Raw genomic sequence first — 10,182 nt, forward strand, 5'->3', positions numbered from 1 at the left:
ATGATGTAGTCACAATTAACTGCTTATGTGCTATTTGCACTTGGGTAACATGTATATCTGCCTAGGGAGAATCAAGTACTTGGTGAGATCATTTGCAAAGTTTAAAAAATGAGGTGGTCATCACATTGCTGATTATTCAATAAGCTATCCTTTTAAAATTTGAAAAAAAATATAGTTGATGCTTTTGGAGGGTAGGTAAGCAATAGGGTCTTCTGGTGGAAGTGGCCACTTCGGAAACCACTAACCAGGCCCCATGGTTCCTGAAGTCCAGAGTCACATCAACATTCTGTCTTAATCAGGCTACTCACAGAGAATTCCTTCACAATGCCGAAGGGCCAGCAGATGGCCTTCCACACTGGGTTATATTTATTAACATTTAGCCCAGATTTCATTGACAATACTAAATGTTGGTTCTTTAAACATTCGGTTTCATTATTTGCAATGGTAATTTCAGTAAACAGTAGCTATTCCAAAGCTCTGTAGTGTGAAATTAAATTTGTTGGTTAATTAATTGGAAGAATGTAGCAACTTCACTCTGCTCAGAGATTATGGCATTGAAATTAGTGATCTGTAAAATTACTTACAATATAGCAAAGCCAAAACAATAGGATAAATAAACTTAGCAACTTTTAAACAGTAGCAAGCACTGAGAATTTTGGAATGATGCAATTGCACAGTTAACACTTCGCCCTATTCATTATAGGATGCTCTTAATGCACGTGTACAATTTAATAACAAATTCCTTGTTTGCTTAGTGCTTTGGGATCACTACATCCCCTGATTTGTCTGCTTGGGCAATGTTTATTTTATTAACATTGCTTTTGACAGAACATGCATTTGGAGTGCTTTACCCTAGTATCAACTGGAAGGAAGTGCAGTTATTCAGAGAGCTGCTTTCTAACTGGACTTAATTACATCAAAACAGTATTTTCTATTAGCTTGTTATAAGCTTCCAGTTACAAATTATAACATGAAAACCCTAAAATAAGGACATTTAAAATGGTTGACTTCAAAAGATAATTGCCACCAAATGTTTGATCTCCATTAGGGGGCCAAAAACATTACCAATTATGATAATGAGATGCTATTTTTTTTTTCACCTACTGGTTGGCAAGGATTAAAAGGGTGGATAATCCCAGTGCTAATGCAGCGGGTGAGAAAGCATCTGACATACTTTTCCAGGGAAGTGGAAATTGATACATTTATGAAAGCAACTTGGCAAAAATGTTATATCAAATATGTACCAAAGCCTTTGTATACTATCCCCTTAGATATTTCACATCAGGAAACATACTTTCAGGTACAACTGTGGATGTGTTTAAAAGTGTATGCATGAGCAGTTGAGTTGCAGGGCTATTTATGATAATGAAATAGTCCAAATGATGAGCCTTTATTGATTCTGGCCAACAATATGGTACAGATTAAAATAAATTACATGGTGTTCATTCAACGGTATAATTATGCAGAAATTGAAAACAAGATGGCAGGAGACAACATAATGAAATGGAAAGATGCTTCTCTACCAGTGTCGAATTGAAGATAAAGACTATGTGCAAAATGAACAACTGTTTCCTGAAAGGCACATGTACCCTATTGCTAGATTGACTTAGGGGTTACCAGGGTTACCTCAGCATGTGGGTTAGGTGGGGACATTTACTTCCTTCCTTTTGTTTGCCCACACTTCTTCATTGAGCCATGACATGGTTTTGTAATAAGAAGAAATACCACAAAATGATTTAAGACACAAGAATAACTTCTTCCCCCCAAAAGGGGTAGGTGCACATCTCACCTTGTGGGGTACAATGGAATTGTCAGTGAGTGAGAATAAGTTGATTCCAGAAAGGTTGTGATAATTTTTTTTTTCTAAACACCTTGTTTTTGTGTCATACTTGGAAGCCAAGAACAATATGAAATTCAAGGAGAGTGAGGTCAGTTTCCAGAGGCCCCTAATTCTAGCCAATGGCGGCTATTGCCCCTTGAGTAAGCAGAAACATCCTGTCTATTAAAATACTTTCAAAACTTTCATTTAACATCACTCAGAAATGACCAGGAAACTTGTCTGTCTCTGGTCTCCTCAGATGTTTTGTGCTCTGTATAAGAAGCTCAGTCAGAGCAGCCATGGGAGGAGATAGAGAAGTGCTCTAAGAAAACCAAGTTTATTTTACTCCCAGGTCCTGGAGATGGAGGTGCGCAGCCCACCAGGCAGGGCCACTTGGGGAAGCCTCGGTGGTCAGGAGGCAGGAGACGGCAGTACGGGGCAAGCTCAGGCCATGGTCTTTACTGGGATTTCTGAGGCAAAGGAAGGACAGGGCAGGGTGAGCAGTGTAGGACTGGCTGGTTAGAATAATTATGGTGGGCTCTGAGCTATGGGGGTGGTCCTTAGTTGTTTGGGACTTGGCCCTAGGATGATGAAGCATAGAAATGTTGTCTGAGGGCGGGAGTAGGGGCATATAGGGTGTGGGGGGCAGATGGAGGTGGTCTGGTTGAGTATCAAGTAGTTTTTATATCAAAGATCTGCTCCCACTGAGGTCCTTTGTGATAGCCAAGAATTGACTAGCTACCTTTCTTGGACCAGAAAGATGTCAAAACATTATACACAGAAAAAAATTTAAAATATAAATTATATAGCACTGGAAAGATGCCAGATAAAATTGAAATTCCTAGACTGTGTTACTTTTCCAATACATAGGAAGAGGCTCATGAGAATAGAATAATGATGCCCTGCTGAAGCCCCTGATATTGGTAGTGCCTCCCTTGGGCCCCCGTGGGTCTGCTTAGTCTCTGAACTCGATGTTGAACATGATTCTCCTTAGCTAGGTTGTTTGTATACATCAATGATAACTTTTATCAGCTGCCACACATTGACTTTGGTCACCAAGACAGAGTTACATGCAGATTTTTAGATAGCCAATGTGAAACACTTGAGAATCCTTTAAGGAAGACTGCCACACACTGGAGGACATTGGTAGTAGGTACTATTGTGTGTGGGGGTGGAAGGAACTGCTTTAGTCTTGAGTTTGTAAGCATCAAATTTGCGGGAATTTCCCCATGAACCATAGGCAGGTCTCAGACCAGAAAAAACTGGAGTGGAGTTGTGTGCCAGCCAATAGGGTTGACCCAGGGGGATGCTGGCACTCAGCAGTTGGGAACCATGTCCTGGCTGAGGAGGGGAGGACCTTGTGGGGCCAGGGAGAAGCTGGGCTTTCATTACACAGGGCTGCTACTGAGAGATGGACCACGCTTTGTCTCAGGAACTCCACTCCTTGACCTACTGGGGTAGAACTTCAGGAAATGGCTTTTCTATCCTCTTGCTCCTTTCCTTTCATCTCTACTTTCAGCCACAGAAAGGGCAAAAACCATGACGAGGCTGGGTAAACTTGGAGAAGCACAAAGAGAAAGAGGATAGAATCCCCTTCCTTTTTTTTCCCCAGGTCAAACTAGGGGAAAGCAAGAAGATTTGATTTTTAATGGAGGAGGAGTGTAATATAGCACAGGCATTTTTATTACTCATTCGAGACACTGATAGGGTCTTAGTGATTGGAGGGTGGCTAGCACAGTCAGCAGGACTAGCTTGCTGAGACCTGGGTGCATCCTGTTAGAGATGCGCAGCTGTCCAGGGATGGACAAGAGTCATTCACAGCTGCGTCAACCTCATTGCTGTTGCTGAGGGACCCCTGGTTCTCTGGCATCCCTCATCACATTCAGTGGTCACCACTACAGACCCACTGCCCATGAGCCATTGAGGCTCACTGTACCAGTGGGAATGACTGCACTGTTTTGTTTAAACTGTGCTACTTGAGATTAGCTTTACTTTGCAAAATTGCCGGTTGTAAAGTCATTCTTTGTTTTTCCCTTTGCCAAGTTCTATAACTCCTAAAAGAATAATCCCCTTTAAATTGCTGAGATATTAACTACGATAATCAACTATTCCAGGAAAAAGGGACAAAGAAAAAAAATCATCTGTTCCCAGACCTCCTAAATAGTAATCTGTCTTTAGTTTTTCAGAACCCTGGAACACCTGATGGTCTTCATATAACATCAAAGTCTGGGCCGAGGACTTATGAATTCTGTATTCCAATTAAAAGAAGAATAGAGTTGAGGATATGGCTCCATGGTATAGTGCTTGCCTAGCATGCAAGATCCTGTGGATTCTATCCCTAGTACTGCCAAAATACACACATACACACACACATACATACATACATTTAACTTACATGAAAATATTGTGTTTATATAATAAATTATAGAACTGGCCCAAGGTCAAATGTCATTTGTAATCCTAGGAATGTTTAAAATAAAAGCAGCCCCTGAAGATGTGCAACTCAGCACATGACCCTCCTGTTTATTACCCCATTCCTCCCCCTTTTTCCTTCCTATAAAGACCCTTTCATGTACCTGAATTCTTTGAAATGTCCATTAGGACGAGAGTTTGGCCATTTTCCTCATCAGCTAGCTTATCATGATAAAGCCTGATTTCCTTTCCGCTAACTCCAGTCTCCCAAATATCAGCTGTCATGCAGTGAGCAGAACAGAATCTTGATCAGTAATACCAATGTGGTTTCTCTGTGGCCTCAGTTGATGAGAGTAAGAATTATCAGAAGATGCAACTGTGAAGGTGCCTGGGTTGGTGACTCCAGAGCTCTCAGGTTACAGCTGGGAGAAAGAGCAAGGTGAACAACCCCTGACCACATAGGACTCCAGTGGTAATCTGGGTCAAGAGCCTGGAGTTCTGGGTTCTACCTGTATCCATCATACTCCTGACCCTGCTCCCCTCCACTGGGAATGTGGTTTCCCAGGCTGGGGCACTGGGGGAGTAGGGTTCAGAAGTGGATTTGTCCAGGCAAAACCCATGTTTGGTGCCTTTGAACCCAGATTCCTCAATGAGGGATAGGGGGTGACAGATGTGCCAGCTCCCTCTTAGCAGCTGCAACAATATTAGAGGAACTTGAAGCTCTACTGCTCACCCCTTCTCCAAGCTGGATCCAGTCTGTAGCCCACAGTGGTAGGAGACAGCAGCAGGAAGCACAGGCAGCCCAGGACTCCAATAAATTCCTCGCTGGGGAAAAGAGGAAAGGAGGACATAAGGCCTCATTGCTCATGATACAAACTAGCTTATGAAAAAGCAAAACAAAAACAAAATAGTGATGGAATTTATTGGCTTTATACTTCAAGACCCAACATTAAGAAGACCTCAGGAGTGGCTCAGCACAGAGCTGAGGTCTCAGTTGTGGCTTTGTTTGTATGTGTGTCTCTCTCTCTGTATCTCTCTATGTGCCTCTCCTTCCCCGTCTCTTTCCCTCATCCGTATCCTTAGGAGGCTGTAGCTTCCCTGGCTCTCAGCTCCAGCCATTTCTGGAAGCAAGAGCAGCATTCCCCCCAACATTCTCAGCAGGTCCTTTGGGTTGGCTGTGATTGGCCTGGTTTGAGTCATGTGTCATTCCTGAGCTAATTACTATGGCTGAGAAATGCAGCTCTCTGGCCAGCAGCTGTCATGTGGAACAGCACATTGGAAAGGGGAGACAGGTCCTCCCACCTGCCAAATGACAGGCATAGCAGAGTGTCTGAGGCCACTCAGTGACATGATCTGATTTCTCCCTCTAGAATATAAGATGAAGGGGCAGAATATGTGAAGATAATGAAAAAACAGAGCTCCAACCACCTATAAAATCCAAACTTTTACACCAGGAGGACTGGGTTAGTTAGCTTTCTATCACTATGACAAAATACCTAAGTTAACAAACTTAGAGGAGACCATCTTGTTTTCCTTTAAGCTGGCAGTGACTGTGGGTCCATGCACTCTTGAACCATGAAGCTACTAACCAGAGCTGGGTCCCTCTTGAGATTTTATTCTCTCAAAGTTGTCCTGAAGTTAAAGGCACAACCGGCCCCTGCAAGAGTTCCTCTACATCCTCAGGACCTTGAACTTTCCACAGTACTCAATGGTTTGGTGATTGCTTCTCCGGGAAACTATGCTTCTGCATCAAGAATTGGTTGTTTATGAAAGCAAGCAGTAGATGTGAGAACTCCAGGAGCCTGTCATTTGCTGCATCTGGCATCCAGTTTAACTACAAAAGGAGTTTCATCTTTCAAGATAACCTGTAGAATTGAAGCAGTTGGTGCTAAATTAAGTGCGGGAACAACAAGGGAAAATATGGCTTACACTGAGGGGTACCTGTGGGATGCTGTCGATATTCTAATGGAGTTCCTGCTCAATGTCACCGAAGAAGCAGGTTGGGGAAGTGGCTGCCCTTCAGTCTCAGCTAAGGATTGACAAAAGTGTGGCTTTTCAGAATCACAGTGAAAATTTGCATGCCACAGCTTACCAGAAGGCCTTGGGTAATTCTTTGTATTGTCCTGACTATAGGATTGGAAAAGGGACATCAGAAGAGCTACATTCAGAGCTATTTTACAAGCACAAGAATGACTTTGGTTGGACTTGGTGTGAGTCATCCTGTTTTAAAGCAAGTTACTGAACAGTTTCTCAATGTAAGGGGTGGGCTTGATTTATTTGGTGCAAAGGCCAAATATTATGGAGGTGAAATTTGAGAACAGAATGGAGACAGTCTTGTCCATTCTGGAGTTGTAGCAGAAAGTCTGCCATAGGAAGTGCAGCACATGCATTCACTGTTCTTCAGCATGTCCTTGGGATGCTGGACCACATGTCAAGAGGGGCAGCAATGCCACTAGCATCCTGTACCAGGCTATTGCCAAAGGAAATCACCAGTCGTCTGATGTTTCTGCTTTTAATGCCGGTTACTTGGATTCTGGACACTTTGGAATTTACGCAATCTCCAAGGCTGCAGCTGCTGGAGATGTTATCAAGTCTGCCTATAACCAAGTAAAAATAATTGCTGAAGGAAACCTTGCCAATGAAGATGGCCAGACTGCTTAGAAGAAGCTGGAAGCTGGATACCTAATGTCAGTGGACATTAGACTTCCTGGATGATGTTGGATCCCAGGCTCTAGCTGCTGGTTCGTTCTCTCTCTCTCTCTCTTGTTTTGTTACCAGGGATTGAACCCAGGGGTGCTTTACCACTGAGCCACATCCCTATACCTTTTTAATATTTTATTTAGAGACTCAGAGTCTCACCAAGTTGCTTAGGGATTTGCTAAATTGCTGAGGCTGGCTTTGAACTCATGATCCTCCTGCCTTAGCCTCCTGAGCCACTGGGATTACAGGCATATCCCACTGCACCTGGCCTAGTTGCTGGTTCTTATATGCCACCATCCACCCTCCTTCAGCAAACTGACTCAGTGGCTGATGTGATATCATAAATGCTACAAAGAAGTTTGTTTCTGGCTAGAAGTAGGTGTCAGCAAGTGGAAATGTGGTCCATACACCTTTTGTTGATGAGTTGTAACACTAAAGCAAATATTTCTGGGGAGAGAACAGAACATTTTCTTAGCCCAGAGCAGCAAACACATGAAAGTCAAAAGTCTGTAATAATTTATCTTTTTTTTTCTCAATGAGGTAAAATATCATAAAACATAAATGCAGGTTATTATTCCCAGGTGACCTAGAGTCAATAAGACATTCTGCTTAAATGTTAAAAAAAATTAAGAACTTAAAAGAGGAAAGGTTTATTTTGGCTTATTGTTTCAGTCCATGGTCATTGCCCACATTATTTTGGAGTGTAGCAGAACAGTACATTGTGGCTCCACTTCCTAAAGCTTCCACCATCTCCCAATACAGTACCACAGGCTGGAGACCAACCCTTTAGACCATGGGCCTTTGTGGGACATCCAAACCACAATAAGGACACAGAAGAATCTGCCATGGCCTTGTCAATGCCTGGATCTGGTCAGTAGGATGGAACCCTTCTCCCTGGGGGTGGATAGTGAGACGGACCAAGAATGGGGAAGGGTCATCAGCAGTTGTTCAGACTAACAACAAGATTTATCTCCCAGGCTCTGGAGACCCAGGGACAGTGAGGGAGCCATTGGGCACAACAAACTTTCCCACAGCCTAGCAGAGTCACCTTCTTCATATCTGCTACCCACCCAAAAGTCCCCTCCACAAAGATCTCTGCATTAAACTCTCATGAGTATCTGGCAAAATAGGACAAGAAGGACTATCCCCTTGTCAAAAGACAGACCTGGCTTTAAATTTTTTTCTTCTTAGATATACATGTATTTTGACGTATCATGTATACATAGAGCATAACTTATTCTAGTTAGGATTCCATTCTTGAGGTTGTACATGGAGAGCTGGGTTTTTATGGTTTTTCCCCTTTCTGCCTCTGCTGTCAGGATGGAGAGCTCCATTTGGATCTTACAGACTGAGGTCCCCCATTGTATCTCCTGAAATATGGGGAGTCATAAGTGAACATACCACAGAAGAATTCTTTTTTTTTTTTTTTTTTTGTGGTGCTGGGCATTAGACCCATGGCCTTCTGCATGCAAAGCAAGCAGTCTACCAACAGAGCTATATCCCCAGCCCTACATACCAGGAGAATTCTAATATCTCTATCTTGCAGCAACTTAACCTCTGGGTTTTCAGAATCTGGCTCATGGCTTCCTTCGAGTAGGAGATTAGCAGGTGTTGGGTTAACTGAACAGGAGAAAGAATTTAGGCCCTGAACTTAAAAAAACAAGAAGAAAGAGAGAATTTGGAAGAAATTTTAGGGAAATCGAAGCCTGATGATAAACCTAGAAGTAACTCTTCCTTGCCTGACTGTGGTGTTCCATCTTGGAAGTCAAGCAGGTGTGGTTCATGGCCATTTCTTTGACTTGGCTCCATCACTGGGGAATTTGGGGATGTCTGCCCAAGAAGATGGGAAGGGATATGAGGGCTCCAGTGGGCAGGACCTTCTGAGATCTGGACCAACTGTCTGTCCATGTCTCTTGGGAGATCTTGAAAGTGATTTGGTTCAGGATCATTTTCCCTTTCCTCTTTTGAGATGAGCAACCTCAAATAGAGTCTGGGGCCTTGTGCACAGGGACTCTGGCTCCTGGTCCAATTAACTTCCATTAGCATGTAAATCAGACTTGAGTCCCCAAAGACCAGTGTAGACCCAAGCAAAGGAAATTGTTTTTTCAACCTTTACATTTTCAGAGGGAGGATCTTTCAAGAGGCAATTTCAGAACATTTCAATTTGAGATTCATAGTTAAGACTAAAGTAGGCAAAGTAAATTATTAAAAAATCTTACGACTTCAAGTGGATTTGACTGAGATATCCACTCTCTGAAGAGCTCTGTCCCAAATTACCGAATACTTGCCTGCTTGAAATGTCCACTGAAGACCACCTCTGGCGACACTTCATTATTTATAAAAGGTCCATCATCCCTTAGTAATTAAACACTGTGAGGCTAGGGGTGTAGCTCAGTAGTACAGTGCATGCTTAGGGTGTGTGAGGCCCTGGGTTCAAACCCCAGCACTAAAACAAAACAAAATCTGTGAAAGAAGAGATAACCTTCATGTTGCCCACTACTTTCTTTCCAGTGCCTGAAATATGGCTAATAAATAGTTACTAAACATATGAGTGGTGAATTGAATTGAGTGAATGAATTCCTCTGTGGATCAAGCTTTCTAATATCTGGGCAGTTCTGGCTGTTTAAAAAAAATTGTTTATCTCTTCCTTCAATCTCCTCCTTGCAGCTTCTGCCCTTTGGGATGCACTATACAAATTGCTTTTCCCTTCCTCAGAGGTTTGGAATAGATGTGTTGCCCACCCCTTAGGGGATTTTTTTTCTGTTGGGCTCACCTCCTTCCACATTCTCCCATGACCCAGTCGGCATCTTTGTTTTCCTTCTTGGAATTGGTCCCAGGTATTTGTACTCCCTCTGCTGTTTGAAGGTGCTGTTCAGAAGTGTGTGCAACACTGCAGTGTACCCTGACCCCTCTGCACCCTGGCCCCTAACTGCCTTATGCCCCTGGACCTGCCTTATCTCAGTATTGGTCCATGAACCCTTGCAACTTTGCATATTTATTTTACAGAAGAAACTGGTGTTCATTGAACGTGCCGTCCTAAGAGGGCTCTCTATAAACAGGGGAGGCCTGGGGAAGGGGTCTACTTCTTGAGAGCTCAGGTGTGCCCTCCCACCTTCTGGTTCTGTCATCACAACAGTATCTTCCTCCCTCCCTCCCTTCCTCCCTTCCTCCGTCCCTCTTTCCCTCCCTTCCTCCCTCCCTTCCTTTCTTTTCTGCAGTGCTGGGGATTGAACCCAGGGCCTTGTGCATGG

General features: G+C 43.3%; 1 pseudogene; it reads left to right on the top strand.

Moving 5' to 3' along the window:
- The first annotated feature begins 5,806 nt into the window (after positions 1 to 5,806).
- LOC107146284 lies at positions 5,807 to 7,361 on the top strand (annotated as a pseudogene).
- Positions 7,362 to 10,182: the final 2,821 nt, after the last annotated feature.

This window comes from Marmota marmota, unplaced genomic scaffold (genome assembly GCF_001458135.2).
Source record: "Marmota marmota marmota unplaced genomic scaffold, marMar, whole genome shotgun sequence".
Lineage (NCBI taxonomy): Eukaryota > Metazoa > Chordata > Mammalia > Rodentia > Sciuridae > Marmota > Marmota marmota.